The 16,469-nt window shown below is 40.3% G+C and overlaps 1 protein-coding gene across 1 annotated transcript in view; it reads right to left on the bottom strand.

The window, feature by feature from the left end:
- The window catches only part of CLVS2 (clavesin 2), a 65,756-nt gene that overhangs the window by 12,079 nt on the left and 37,208 nt on the right, over positions 1–16,469 (bottom strand). The gene's annotated exons all lie outside the window — the stretch shown is intronic.

Here is a 16,469-nt window from a genome sequence, read left to right as displayed (position 1 = left end):
CTGTTTTTCCACAGACCGCTATTAAAGAAACATAAAATACTGGGAAATGTAACTGTACAAACCAGTTTTACAAACAATAATTGACTCTGTTGAGTTAGTTGGCAGCTCATGTAATTGATTGTCTAATGATTCTGTTAAAATCCTGCAATGCTGGTTTTCATATTAAAATATAAGTTCTGAGTCCTCATTGTTGCAAACAGTGCAAGTTTGAACATGTATCTTGTGAGCTTTCCTATCTATTCTCCAATTAATCTATCCTTCTCACTCACACTCTCTGTCTCTCACTTGCTCCATGTATACACCTTCTTCTGTGCACACAACTCTTCACCCTGTCTGTATTGAACCAAGTTGTACTCAGAGTAGACCCATTGACATTAATGAACCTAAGTTAGTCATGTCTACTCTGAGTAGCATTGAATACTACCCACAGCCTCTGTCTATACCATCTGTCCAAGCTATCAGTTTAAACACATAATTGTCTCAGCATATAACAGTCCCTTGATAATTTTTTCAGGGGATGAGAAACAACCATGCAATTTTAAGTATCAAGAAAAATGCTATTTCATACATTTCAGCAAAACTTTAATGACTAACAAAATCCTTCCTGGGTGGTTCCAAGGAACAAATGCTGTCATTTAAAGGACCACACTTCAGTATATTGTCCCTCTCAATGTGTATTTCCATGCATTGCCCTATGCTCGACCCTGATATATCCTTTTAAATCTTATTTATATCACACACTTCCTCCAAGATTGCAATTCTAAACTAGTAACCTGAAAATAAGCTGTATTGAACTCACTAGTCCTTACTTCCAAGTCAAGATGCTTAGGCTAGTAGCTATAAGGAAGTCATGGTGTGTAAAAGAAGTTGTCTGGTTTATTTCCTGGTGACATAGATCAGGCTAAGAGATAATGATGTGCTGCTCCTGCCACAGTGAGTTTTTTTTCTAATTTAACAAGCTTTATAGACTGCATAACAAAAAAATCTATAAGCAGTTAACATAAAATAGTATAATTTTTTTAAAAGAAAATGCCAATAAAATCAACACACTTTAAAAACAAGTTGACATCATAAAAATTTCAAAATATAGATAAAAACAACAGAGTCTAAGAACAAATATACATAATAAAATTAGATGTCTGGCTAGGCCTGCCTAAACAATTTTTTTTAAGCACATGCCAAAAACAGTACAACGAAGGGGTCTGCCTGATATGAATAAGCAGGGAGTTCCACAGCACGGGTGCTGCCATGCTACAAGACTGACTCTTTGCAAGTGCAGAGCAAATATAGTATGGCAGTTGTAAAAGATTAGAACCTTGTTTATAACATCTGCACCCAATGTTCTAACGGTCACACGTCACTGGCTATCATGGAAATTATTCGTGTTATTACCCAAAAGGACAACAGATTTACAAAGGTAAATTTAATGCAACTGCTGAACATCCATGTAAAATCAGGAAGTAGCAAAAGGTGACAAGGGAACAGTCCATACAGATTGGAATGTTTAAAGCTACAGTATATTTGTACTGCACTTCAGGTTAACTTTTCTGTTGTTGCATTATATGCTAGTCTGGGTTATTTGGGCCCCTTTCTCTCTCTCCCCACTAGTGTCAAGAATTATGAAGAAGCCTCTCTCAAAAATCATTCCATTGGCTTTTTCCTAAATTTCCGGTTTTAAGATTCAATGGTTCCCTGTTCAGCTTAACATCTTACGATGATGAGTTCATTTATACATTGCCTTTCATCCCATGGGAACCTTAATATATAACTCTTCAGGTAGAAATAAGTAAATGTGAAATTTTCCAATATTCCTAGGAATATCTTGCTTTTTCATTTTTAGCTGAAGTTTAAAACCTTGATGATTTTCTTGAATCCCCCAACTAAAAATAATTTTTAAAAGTGCTATCGAATTAGAACACCTAAGATTCAGAATGCATGCTCAGCAAAGCAGAAAAAGCTGCTTGATGAGAGTATAAAACAGCAGTAAAAATTTGGCACATTAAGAATCATTAGTCTACATGGTCACCGCCCCGCCCCATCAGCCAGTTATTTTACAATATAAAATTGACCTGTGGTTGACATGACCCCAGAATGACACAACATACAGCTGATGCATTCAGGTCAGGAAAAACCAAAATCCTTGAAAGAAAACTAGGAATCCAATCTAGGAAGTTGGTTGGAGCCACCAGATCTGTTATTGTTCAATGATTCTTGAGTACAGGTGTTGCTACACATTTTATTAGCTATGGGTCAAAAGAGAGATGTTATTACTGATGAAGCACATGGCTGTGTCAGTTGGAAAACTGACTTGTGTGGTTTTCTGAGTCTGCAAGAAAAGGCTATTTTTCCCCTCACCTTTGTCCTCCAAGGTGAAGTCCTCTGAATAAACTAAACAGCTTTATCTACATCATCTGAAGTTTCTGTGAGTATGCCTTTTTGTGTGGCTCCTTTTATAACAAAAAACTCTTTTGTTCAGTTTTCACCATCCTGGTGCCCTCCAGATGTTTTGAATTATAACTCCCATCAGCCTCAGCATCTGGAGTGTACTAGGTTGCAAAAGCAGCTTTAGTTGATAATCAGGCAGCCTGAGGACCCAACCATAAGACTGTCCGGCTAGAACCTCCTGATACTGAAAGGTCTGAGCTTAGGAAGGAAAAGAGCTTGGAAAAATTACTTTTTTGAACTACAACTCCCATCAGCCCTAGTCAGCATGGCCACTGGATTGGGCTGATGGGAGCTGTAGTTCAAAAAAGTAACTTTTCCAAGCTCTGGAAGGAATGTAGGAAGCTGCCTTACACCAAGTCAGACCATTAGTCCATCAAGTTCAGTACTGTATACACTGACTGGCAGCAGCTCTCCAGGTTTCAGGCAGGGTTCTCTCCCAGCCGTACCGGAGATGCCAAGGATTGAACCTGGGACCTCCTGCATGCAAAGCCGATGCTCTACTACTGAGCTATGGCCCTTCTGGGAATCATTTTAAAATAAACACAACAGATGACCAACCAGTTTCTGTTTAGATACAAGAGCAATGGGCAGGAACAAGAAACCTCGTAAGAGCAGTCTACCTTTGAGAAGCCCTACAGAGCAAGCTAGGAGAAACCCTGCCAAAAGAATGTACCAAAATCATTGCTGGCTGAGTTACTTGCCAAGGTGGCAATTATGGATGGGCACGAGACCAGACTGACAATTGGCAGAGAGTAAGAGCAGTGCTAGAAGAAGTTCACTTGCTTACAGAGAAGTAAATAGGAAGAGCAGGTTTCTGCAGATTTTGCTCTCAGCATTGGAAAAAACACACACTAGTAGACTCCAGGACAGAGAGTATGTAGAAGAATATTGCACTGGGGGGGCGGGGGAGGAACAGTAGACTCCAGACAAGGAGAGTGGAGCAGACATTTGCAAGAAATATTTTAAAAGGGTGGAAGGATCACAGACAGGGATGGTATAGGAGCCTATTGCAGAAAAAAAACCTAGTAGATTCTAGGACAGGGAAGATGGAGAGCAATGTATGCAGAGACCAACTTCTATATTGTAGGTTGCTAGCACAGGAAGCCAGCCAGACTGTCATGGAACCAAGAAGTAAATTGGAAGAAGTGGTGGAATAAAATGAGGTGTTGGAGAGAACAGTTGGTTCTCTTCATGATCTGCAGGGGCACTGATCTTCTACTGATCTACTGGAAGACAGGAGCTAATGATATGCTGCACATTTCAAGACAGAAGAAGGATGAACTATTCTTTCTTTTATTAAGTCCCAAGCTTTTCATCCAAGACTATTCCCTAAGGATTTTCTCCTCTGGTTCTGAAGGAGTGAGAGAAGAAACAAAAAAGAAGTCAGAGGGAGAGAGAGATGGCAAAAGTTATAGAAAAAGGTGAAACTTTGGTGAGATGAGGGAGAAAGTCATTTTTGTTTCTTGAGCATGTTTTTATATGTTTTAGCTCAAGATGACTCTGTAGAGCTTACTTTTTGTAGCACCGAAGGGGAAATTAGAGGATGAGGATGATGCAGTGACAGGAAACTAAGACGGTGTCCACAGTAGGGCATTAATGAGTACATGGGTTGCTGTTTCTGTGTGCTCATTTGTGCACCTTCATCTACACATGAGCAGTTTACTTTATGCCTCCCAAATCTATCTTGATGTTGCCTGTCCAAACCAATGGGTGGTGCTTGGTAGGTTATATTTGCTCTGTGGATTGTTGTCTCTTCCCTTCCTTCAATTGGTACTTCCGCACCCACCATAAATTCCATAAGGGCCATTGTGGGTATGCACACAGGTATTTGTTTATCTTTATGTATTAATGTTTTTTAAAATAATACAAAAACATGTGTATGTGTTGCTCCAAACTAGGAAACCTGAGATCCCTTGTAAGCATGCACACAGATATTTGTTTATCTGTGAGCACACACCTTTAAATTGTTTTTATTTTTATTTCTGAAGTACACGTTTTTGCCACATTTGCACAAAAGAGCAGTGTGCATGTGTGTGCCCGCGTTACTCCAAGCCAGACAAGGTTTTGGAGTTGCTGGCACAAAAGACTGCTGCTTCTTTCTTCTCCTTTTCCTTCCCTGCCTCATGTATCTATAAGGGCAATTTTTATTTTTAATACAGCGGTTTTGTGCAAGAGCAGTTGTGCACAAAAGAGCTGTTTAAAAAAATTAAAATACCGTAAGCACGCCTTCAGCAACAAGTGGCGGGGAAAGGCAGCTGCTTCCCTTGCTTTGGGCTGATGGAAACAAAATGGAAGTGGGAGGTGTGGCGACAGATGTCACCCAGCAAAAGATCACTACACATTTTTTAAAAAAACAACACCCACAGAATGTGCTTCAGTGCATCCACAGTCAGGTAACATGCAATATTATATTGGATTTTCTTCCCTTATCAGAATATCTGTGGATTGGGAAAATCCATATTTAGCAGGGGGAAAGTGCAGACTGCCACTTGCAATGAGGAGGATCTCATGTGGACGCCACACACACAAAAAAACAGAAAGACAAGGATCTTTAAATTGAGTGTGAATGAGCCCCAACAGAAAATAATGAAGAAAAAGAAGTCTGAAGGAGTTATGATAGAAAGAACAGTGTTAATAGAGATGCTGTCAGAGTTTCCACAGAAATAAAATGTGGAGATTGAAAAAGTGGGGAATAAGACTAAACAGGATAATTTTAATTTGGCTTTTGAAGTAGTCATGCAAGATGCTAATCATATTGAGGAAACTGGTAGTTATGGAGTCTGAGAGGGTGAAGGAAAGGATAACAGCAATGAACAAATTTCAATAATCAGAGGTCAACATGAATTGTTTCATTCCACCACAGACAAGACAATGAGGAATACAGGAAAAACTATAGTATCATTTATCCAAAATTTGCTATTTTAAAAGTTAAGATTAACAGATTTTTCAGAGCTCTGATCTGAACATGAGTTAATCAATAAATGCCACATTTTTCCTGTGACTGCTGTAGTGGAAAATATTTTTAGGACCTGGAAACAAATATACCAGGTTCCATACTATTTCTTTATTTATTTACTTATTTAGCTAAATTTATATAACGCTTGATTGTAAAAAGCTTCTAAGCCGTTATAATCCTGGTGTTGTAAAAACTCTCCACTTAACATACAGAAGGGGCTCCAAGAGAATCTACCAAATAAGTACGAGCTATATAAAAGTAGAATTGCAGAAGCAATGGCAGTATATGCTATCATGAGGGCACTGCATACAGACAGACTGGCTATCATTCGCTTTGTGGGCTCTTTCTAAATGTACAACAATGTGTTTGAGTTCTTTTTTTAAGTTCTAGCTCTCATGGTTGCAGTGCAAAAGTGAAAACTGAAACTCTGGGCATCATAGTGAAAAAGACTAGAAAATTTTAAAAAAACTGAAGAAGGCTTATGTTGTTTACACCTATGGGAATCTAGAATAAGAATACTGAAGAATAAGCCTGAAATTCTATGTACACTTACCTGGAAGTAAGCCCCACTGAACTTATGGGCAAACATGCACAGGGTTCAGTGGTAAATGTAGAAGATTCATCAATTGTCACTTGGCATTAGACATCTTAAATTTTTAAAGTGCCCATTATTTCATGTGCACTGGAGACAGACGGGTCACTCTATTTCTAGTCATTTCACATGTTTTCATTCATAAGTCCATTCCATCCCAATTCCACATTAATTTGTGATTTTGTTAAAATAAAAACACAAAACTGCATTTAAATACACACATGCTTTTGAACCATTTCCTCACAAAATACATATTTTAAATTTATTTTATCTCAAAATACACATTCCTAAATTACTGTAAGTCCATTTTTATGTGCATTTTGGTACATTATTTGAGCCAAGAACTACATCTAATTCAAAGAAGAGAAAAATTAGAAAGATCCCCTTGTTCTGATGTGCATGTTAGTCTGGGAACGAAGACCTTCAGCATCCTTAATGTCTAGTATGTACAATTAAGACATGCATATTTATCTCAGTCTAGTAGCAATGTAGCCCTCCATACTCAACATATTCACACTTCTACATCATATTTGGAATCCAAATCAAAGCATTCCCGACAGATGGCTGTCCTGCTGCCTCTGGAATGCCTCCAGTGTCGGAGAGCCCACTAACTCTCAAGGTAATTGGTTCCATTGTTGTATGGCTCTAACAGGAAGTTTTTCCTGATGTCCAGTTGAAATCTGGTTTCCTGCAACTTAAGCCCATTATTCCATGTCCTGCACTCTGTGACAATTGAGAAGAGATCCCGGCCCTCCTCTGTGTGACAACCTTTCATGTACTTGAAGAGTGCTATCATACCTCCCATCAGTCTTCTCTTCTCCAGGCTAAACATGCCCAGTTCTTTCAGTCTCTCCTCATAGGGCTTTGTTTCCAGTCCCCTGATCATCTTTGTTGCCCTCCTCTGAACCCGTTCAAGTTTGTCTGCGTCCTTCGTGAAGTGCAAAGACCAGAATTGGATGCAGTATTCCAGATGAGGCCTAACCAGTGCTGAATAGAGGGGAACTAGTACTTCATGCAATTTGGAAACTATGCTTCTGTTAATGCAGCCTAATATAGCATTTGCCTTTTTTGCAGCCACATCACATTGTTGGCTCATATTCAGTTTGTGATCAACGACAAATCCAAGATCCTTCTCACATGTCGTACTGCTGTGTCAAGTATCCCCCATCTTATAACTGTGCATTTGCTTTCTTTTTCCTAAGTGTAGAACTTTGCATTTATCCCTGTTGAATTTCATTCTGTTGTTTTCAGCCCAATGCTCCAGCCTATAAAGGTCCCTTTGAATTTTCTTTCTGTCTTCCACTATGCCCCCCAATTTTGTATCATCTGCAAATTTGATAAGTATACTTTGTACGTCCTCATCCAAGTCGTTAATAAAAATGTTAAAGAGCACTGGGCCCAGGACCAAGCCCTGCGGTACCCCACTCGTTACTTCCACCCAGTTTGAGAAGGAACCATTGATAAGCACTCTTTGAGTACAATTCTGGAGCCAACTGTGGATCCATCTAATAGTTGTTCCATCCAGCCCACATTTAGCTAGTTTGCTAATCAGAATATCATGGGGCACTTTGTCAAAAGCTTTGCTGAAGTCGAGATATATTATGTCCACAGCATTCCCATAGTCTACAAGGTAGGTTACCCGATCAAAAAATGAGATGAGATTAGTTTGGCAGGATTTGTTCTTCATAAATCTATGTTGTCCTCCTCCTCCTCCTTCTGGTCATCTGCAATTTTGTTTTAATTCACTCTCTAGGTTATATCCAACTATGTCATAATCAGAGCAGACCCACTGAAATCAATGGGCTTAACCTAGTAATGTCTGTTGATTTCAATGGGTCTGCCATGTGCATGACTTGATGTGATTCAATTCACTGGGTGATATCGGACTAAGTTGTACTTTAAATTCATTTAATCTCCTCCAACTATGACCAAAGCTAGGTATCACCCTCTGTTTTTTCAGGATTGTTGTTTTTTGTAATGTGTTCTGCTTTTATGAAATGGAAAGCTGCCTTGAATGTCATGTTTGTCAGGAAGATGACAGCACGTGTTAAAATAAATAATATTACCAGAGATAGATCAGGGCCCAAATGTGCAACAAAAAGAATTACACCAGCGTGTTCCTTAAAGGGCTCTGCCAGCACAAGCTCCTCTTAAATAAATGGCATATGCAGCATCAGCATTCCCAGAGGATGAGGCTTTAATCCCAGAATAAGAATTGCCATCTTTTCACTAAACAGTCAAGAGCCATCCTTTGAGAAAAGTGGCATATTCTCACCAGCTGCAGGCAGCCTCTGTCAGTAAGGCCATATGACAAGCAGAAACACAATCAAAACTGCTCTGCCTTGATGCAAATAGATGCTGCTTATGCCGATCTGCCATTGACAGAGAATGCAGGTGCTGAGACAGCCTGGAGATCATGCCACAAAAAGTCATTTTCACACCACCGTATAGATACACAGACAAAACGAGCCAGCAATCAAACACTTCAGGGAGTCAATAGCAGGTGCAAGGTCACATGGGGGGCGGGGATTCAGAGCAAAGGCCAGACTGAAAGTGCTGAAACTAAGGCAATGTTAGCTGAAGCTGTCTTATATGAAGAAGAAGAAAAATTAAAAGCAAGGATTTTTTTTTTTGCCCCAAACTATTGAAACTTGAGTACATGGACATTCTTTATTTTCTATTTATTAGTAGTCATCCACTGATTTAAATCTAAGGTGACAGAATAAAGCTAATATTTCCTATATGTATTGAAGGCACAAAAAATCAATTTATGAATGCAGTTCTGCACACCCTGCTTAATAAGAAATTACTACTAGCAGTGAGCGTTCTACTAGCAAGCGTACAGGGTACTGATCTACTCCAAAACCCACCTGTGATGTTCCATTCAGAAATCCAAAATAATCAGTTGTAATCTACTGCTGGATTTCCTGAATTCATCACTAACCTACTACTTGCCTAGTGCAAATCCTACAGATTGCACGGGCACTATCTAGCAGTAGAGTCAGCAGTAAATCCATTGTAAACTGCTAATGCAAATGCAAATGCATTATTTCTTTTGTACCCCACTTAATGCTGGCAATTCAAAACAATGCAATGTTGTAATTTAATCGAATTCTGAAACAATTCCCTAGCCTAGGCTTCTTCTAAGAATCAACACTGCTACAGTTTTCTGGTTGCATTAAGCAACTAAACCTGGAGTACTAATAACTGCTGTAGAATGAGATCATGTTGCATTCTAAGAGCAACTCACATCCTATCAAAATCAATAATAAAAATTTTGGGAAATTAAAAAAAGAAGTATCTTTAAAACTCTGCTCAAATTCCAACTTGAGCAATTTCTTTCTGCCTGAATTCCTCCTTCAGCTTCACATAAACAAAGTATTATTTAGTTTATATCCTAATCTGGCAGGAAAACTTGTGTACCATTTAAAAAATGATACTAGGAATGGTTGCATTTGCTTAACGGAATAAACAATGGCTCAAGATCTATAAATTCAGCAATGATTTATTATAATCTATAAAGTAGAGTAAAACACTGGCTAAGCCCCAGAAATGTCCACTTCTTTTGAGATCTTCAGAAAGGTTAAATTGATTGAGATCTAACAGCTTCCATGGCATATGCACAAAGATGCAAGAAGCTAGTAATAGTCCCATTTATTTCCACCTATTTCACCATCTGTGACGTCTGGCTGTCTGGATTAGCAAATTAAGCTACAGGGAGCGGCGTATGTATTGTTCTGCCTCACAATGAGATGAAGGACATTATTATTCATTCCCTTCCAGCTTCATGATTTTATAACCTTAATGTTACTAGCAGATTTAGGCTAACTATTAGAGGAGGATAAACTGTTTGGGGGAAAATCAGTGAATCAATCTGGAACCCCACAAAGGGTTCGGAAACAGATTTCCATGGAATTTCTTGCCTCCAGTCTGATTCTAGATGAAACTGAAGTTAGGGTCTATGTTCAGGTAGATTTTTTTTGTAGAACTGGGGGAGAGGGAGGTGGGCTTACTAGAATTCACAAGTATTCTATTTACTTTCACCTTCCTGGCGACAACAGCTTGTACTAGCTCTGTCCAGAGCCCTCTAGGTGCTGAAGTGAACCAATCAAACAACTAATGCATATTGATACCTAAAGACTTCTGCAGGGATTGTATGCCCAGGAGACACCAGTGGACTGTTAAACCTCCTGCAAATATCAGCATATTTTCTGGGTTCCATGAATAACTAAACAGTTTATACATAAAACCCAAAATTTTAATTTAGGCAGAATTCCATAATGATCCAAGTTCTAATTATATTTATTTGCCAGCAATACCATTTATTTCAAGGGTAGGATTGCAGCCAAATGTCAGTGATATATATGTCATGAATGCTCCACCAGAAGCATTAGCGCAGTGGGAAAGTACATTTCAGCCAAAAGACCTCAGGTTCGATCTCTGGTGTCTCCAGGTGGGTCAGGGAAAGACTCTTGGCTGAAACCCTTGGAACCTGCTGCCCTTCAGTGTGACTGAGCTAAACTGACTACTAAGGCAGTTTGCTATATTCTATCATGGAATGCAACTGCAGGAGGAATCAGCTGTGAAACCTACAACTGTATTTATTTAGGAAAACTGTATTTCTTTTGCTTTAACAAACACATAAACAGCAGTAATAGGGACTAGGAGGTAGCCCATAGCTTACGAGAAAGGGCACATGCTTTCATGCAGAATTTCCCAGCCTCAGTTCCTGGCACTGAAGATCTACCTCCATGAATTGCAAGTACCAAGGTTGGGAGACATCGCTGCTGAACATTTTGAGAGCCATTACTATTTAGAGTAAATAGTTTTGGGCTTGATGGACCAATGATCTGCCTCAGTATGAAAACTTCTTATGCTCATGCGTATGCACTACTTCTTATTAAATAAAAGTATCCCATACTAGCTTGAGACACCATTACCATAATATACAAGAATGCTCTGGGGCCTGCACACAAGGGTGTGGAAGACTGCATCATTCCAACAAACAACTGGTCACATAGGTACCACATACTGTGATTAGTGAGGGGTAAGGTTTACATGGGATTTTATAGAAATCACATCAGAAGGAATTGGCCTACATAAATTCACTGAAGTTTATCTTATTCTGAGAGAGAGAGAAGAGAGAGTAAGATTAAAGACCTCAGGTATGAAAACAGCATACAGGCAATTCACATGTCCTTCACAAACAAATATCTAACATTGTTTGATTTTGGTCACCTGGGAGTCACCTCTTGATCACTTTCCTTCACAAAGAGTTCAGTAAATCACACAACTATTCTCCAAAGACTCTACATCTCAGGTTTCCCAAATCTTCCACACTGTGGGATACTAAATGGCCACCCTGAGCCCACAACCAGCTTCACCAAGTAAAGCCACCTAGACTGGCAGGATGTCACAGCTGAGGATCTGTTTTTCCCTTGCAACCCGCCTAGTTGGCCATTCCAATGTTTTCTCACTGGTCACCGGTAACCCTGTCAAAATAAAGGCTTCCAGGTTAGGCTACACTTGAACAAGTCTACAGGGCCTGGAATTCATGCTCTTGCCCTCTATTTGCCCTGGGTTTCCATCTCCAACCTTAAACCACAGCCTGTTTCTCAGTCCTTCATACTCTCTGGCTTTGACTGTGCTCCATTTAACCCTGACTCCAACTCACTCTGGTACCAATTGTTGTGGATCTTAGCTTCTGACCCTAGCTCTCTTCTGTGATATTCCCCTCTGCACCTTGCTGGCTCTCCTCGGCCAGAATCTCTCAACTTGTGGTAGTATGTTCCACTAGCCTAGTGATCTTTCAACAACTTTCCTGGCACTCTGAACTCTCTGATACATTCAGAATGTCACGTTCTAATTGCTCACAGCACAGCAAGCACAGCACAGATTTTGTCTGAAGAACTTATCTGCAGCTGCATGTCTTAATTAAAGATGCACAGAATACTAACCAAGCAGTTACACATCTATGGGTTTATGGACTTTACATCAGTAAACATTCAGAAAGCTACACACTATTGATTAGATAGGCTTTAATAGCTGTTCTGGAGCTGTTATAGCTTGCTGTTTAAATACATAATTATAGAGTTTAATAGCTGTTCCAATCTACTGTCTAAATGCCTGATAAATAATAAATAATAGCAAATGCACACCATATAGCACTTCACATATTCAGAAGAAATCACCCTCTCTTGTGGAAACATATATTGAAACTTATTTGGAAAAGGGGATGAAAAACCATCTGGGGGGTGTTTGCATCAATGCAGTCAAACAGCAGTACTTTCCAGCAGTAACATCCACAGTGAAGTGCTACTCCTTTTTACTGTCTGAACTGATAGCCAGCTTTTTTTACTCCCTGCTGAGCTGGCTGTGTGGACAGTCCAGAAGGTACTGGACTAAACTGTTCTAGATGATCAATATTCACTTAAGTATGCTTAATCCCTTAGAGCCCATACATGCAACATGGGTATTGTGCACTAACTGTTAATAATCAGTGGACTGCTTGACTTTGAAAACATCAGTCACAAATCAGACAATCATAGATAAATAGAATCACATTAATTATACAGCCATGAGAGTGGCTGTATTCTAAAGCCAGCATGGATTTTTTCACATTCCGCAATGTTAAATTGAAATACTCCTCATGCCATTCTGCTGCTTCCCATAAGCTCATTTCAGAACAAAATAGTACAAAACCTATAGTCCTGAACTCAAAAACACTTGGTTAACAACTCTCTACAATAATCAAAACACCCAGAAAGAATCAAGAGTTCAGAGTGTAAAACATGAGAAAAAACATCCAGACCCATTAGACTTTTTTCTGTGATCTCATCTGTTGAAATTAATTAAAAATCAGCCATGTTCAGAGTACCTGTAATCCTATTACTGACTTTGTCCCATACTCTGACCTTCATCTTCTGCAGTTTAATAAATGCCTAGCTGATTTTTAATTAATTTAAGAAATTTAACATTGAAGTCTATCATAGTGTCGTGCATGCTCAGTAAGAACCAACCAGCAGTGTTCTAAAAGCCAGACTCACAGCTGTTTGGCTTGACTAATCAGGTGACCACACCCACACCAGACCTTTATTCCACTTTAGATACTCCTGGATTCCCCCAAAGAATCCTGAGAAGTGTAGTTTGTGAAGGATGCTGACAGCTGTTAGTAGACTCCTCTTCCCCTGACAGAGCTCCAGTGGCCAGAGTGGTTTAACAGCCCCTCTTCTGGGGACTGTAGCTCTGTGAGGGAAATAGGGCCTAACAACTCTCAGCACCCTTCACAAACTACACTTCTCAGGATTCTTGGGGGGAAGCCATAACTGTCTAAAGTGAAATAAAGGTCTGGTGTGGATGTGGCCAGGGACAGCTTTGGCTTAAATTGGGGTGGGAGGGTACATGTGCCTGCTGTAGAATAAAAAGGTGGGGAAACCCTGAAAAAGCAATGATACTGTTCACAATGTTTTCTTTTGGAAAGGAAATGGGCTTTCCCTCTGCCGAACGCCTGCCCAACCAATCTGCTCCCCCCTCTCCCTTCCTCCCTCCCTGTATCCTTCCTCCCCTTTTCTCCCCTTTCTCCCTCCTCCCCCCTCCCTGGCCCTCCCCCAGATCAGTTTCACCTATCCTAAGCATGATTATACAGGAGTAAATCCCACTGAACTCAAAAGCATGCAAATGATCAAACCTGCCCTCCCCTCCTATCCCCTTCATTTTGCCCCTTCGCTCCCCTTTCCTTTGCCCCTCCCTCTCCCCTTCCAATTCCCTCATCCTCCTCCCCCCTTCCCCTCCCTTCCTCCTTCCCTCTCCTGTCCCCTCCCTCTCTTCCATGGTCAGTTTTACCTATTATAAGCATCACTGCACGGGAGTAAATCCCATTGAACTGAATAAGCATGCAAATGATCAAACCTGCCTTTCCCCTCCCCCTCTCTCCTATCTTTCCCTCTCTCTCCTTTCCCTCCCCTCCTTCCCCTCTCCTCTACCCTTCTTCCTCCCCTCCCCCTTCCTTCTTCCTCCTCCCCTGCCCACTCCAGCCCTCTCCCCCTTCTCCATGGTCAGTTTTACTTATGCTAAGCATGACTGCACAGGAGTAAATCCCACTGAACTCAATAGGCATGCAAATGATCAAACCTGTCCTCTTCCCCTCCCCCTCCCTTGCTCCCCTCCTCCTCCTCCCCTCTGCCATTTCTCCTCCCCTCTCTCCTCCTCCCCTACCCCTGCCCTTCCTCTTCTTCCCCTCCTCATCTCCCCATGGTCAGTTTCACCTTTCCTAAGCACGATTGCAGGGGAGTAAATCCCATTGAATTCAATAAGCATGCAAATGATCAATCCATTCTCAGCAAACTTGCACAGGATCCCATTTCTTACCACTAATAGGCAAAAAAAAAACCTTGAAGTTTAAGAATGTACCTATAGCCAACAAATACTTCTATCACACTTTTAAAAAGAGGTAAATTGGGCAGCTATAGGGAATACACCAGGAGAGCAGGAGACCTGACCTCCACTCTAAAATATTGTACTGCCCTCAAACTTTTAAAAATGCAAAGACAATTTGGGTTGGTTTTCCACAGTCCAATCCACTTCCTGTGTAGCTTGGAAGAATTTGGAAACATGTGCATCTGAACATATGGTAAGTGATGGCAACACCTGCAATCAGCCCAAATAACAGAAACAAGACATGTGCTGTGCTGATCTTGTTTTAGCAGGAAGGAAACATGGAAATAATGGAAATATTTTGCATAATTTATACTGGAAAAAACCTCCAAAAATCTGTGGAATAATGGCACTGACTATTTTGCAGAACAGCCTCTAGTGGACATGAGGAGTGTCTCAGTTTGCACAAGATAAAACAGTAGGAGGTGAAATATATTCTAGCAAATTTCTAGGTGTGCTTTGTTTTTAATTGACAATGCCCACCCTTCCTTAAGTGGAGTGGTTTAAGCATAGCATGCTAAATCCATGTATCTTGGTGAGGCCAAGTTTGTTTTTAACCAACAGTTAGATTCATTGCTTAAGTAGCAACATGTTGTAATCAGTCTGATTTTACATCAAACTGCAGTTTCAGATTCAACTGTTAATGCACCCAAACTAATAGAACATAACCTCCAGTTTGAAACACAAAAGGCTGTCTTCACCATCATATGACATTGACCAATAAAAAGGCTTTGAAATTAATAAAAATCAATTTGACACAGATTTCTAGGATGAATAATGAGAGAAATATAATTTTCTAGGTTAGATTCTCTAGCACAGGAAAGAAGCAAAGTAAGAAGAACACCAACAAACATACAAAAATATAATTCTCCATCTTTGGAGATGGCAGGTGTTGCCATCACTTACCATATGCTCAGAGGGACATGTTACCAAATTCTTTCAAGATACACAGGAAGTGGATTGAACTGTGAAAGACCAACCGAAATTGTGTTTGCATTTTGATAAATTTGTAGGGCAGTACAATATCTCAGAGAGGTGGTCAGGTCTCCCGCTCCCCTGGTGCATTCACTATAGCTGCCCAATTTCCCTGCTTTTTAAAGTTTGATAGAAATATCTGTTGGCTATAGGTACGTTCTTAAACTGCAAGGGTTTTTTTGCCTATTAGTGAACATATCGGCAATCAGGAAGGGCAAGATTTTCAAGGGATAAAGCAATCACTTGAAAAGCTCAGTGATCAATCAAACAAAATATTCAACTTTTATCAGCTGTCATTTTATTTTGTTAAGTTTGATGAAAGTCACAAAATAAGGGGCATGAAGTAACCTCATGCTAACATCAAACATTTGCTCACACAGAGCTGATTATCATAATCCTGAACTCTGTTCAGGGCAAGTGTAACTTGAAGAGGTTGGATGTGCTGAATGTGGTGGACATGTGCTGGGGAGTCACATCAAATCATGGCTCCCTAATGTGTGTTCCTCAATATTTAAGGATGCACATCTGCCCTGCACACTATATATCAGGGATGGGGAACATGTAACCCTCCAGATGTTGTTTAACTCCAACTCTCATCAGCCCCAGCCAGCATGATCAAAGGTCACAGAAGATGGGAGCTTTAGTCCAACAACATCTTGACGGCCATGGGAGCTTTAGTCCAACAACATCTTGAGGGCCACAGGTTCCCCATCTCTGCTATATAGCTTTACTGCAAGAAACCCATTTCAACATTAGTGTAGCTGGAACAAACATGACTGCCAGGTATTGTATTTACTATAACTGAAGCTGGCCCTTTCCCCAGCTGCTCTGACCTTGAATGGGATCACCAATGCTTTTCTCTAAACTTGGCTTATCACACTGACTTGGGTCATTATCATCTATTTGTTGACGACTAGGCCTGGGCTGGCTGCCAGTGAAGGCTTTTCACTGGCTGGTTCTGGCAAAACAGGCTTTTGGGGGCTTTTCTCAGGAATTCTCTTAGCAAGCCCAGAGGCTTCTAGGGGCATATCCTTCTTGAGGCATATCCTTCATGTCTTCTTCATTCCT

Source organism: Rhineura floridana, chromosome 4 (genome assembly GCF_030035675.1).
Source record: "Rhineura floridana isolate rRhiFlo1 chromosome 4, rRhiFlo1.hap2, whole genome shotgun sequence".
Taxonomy (NCBI): domain Eukaryota; kingdom Metazoa; phylum Chordata; class Lepidosauria; order Squamata; family Rhineuridae; genus Rhineura; species Rhineura floridana.
This window is presented reverse-complemented; position numbering and strand designations above follow the sequence as displayed.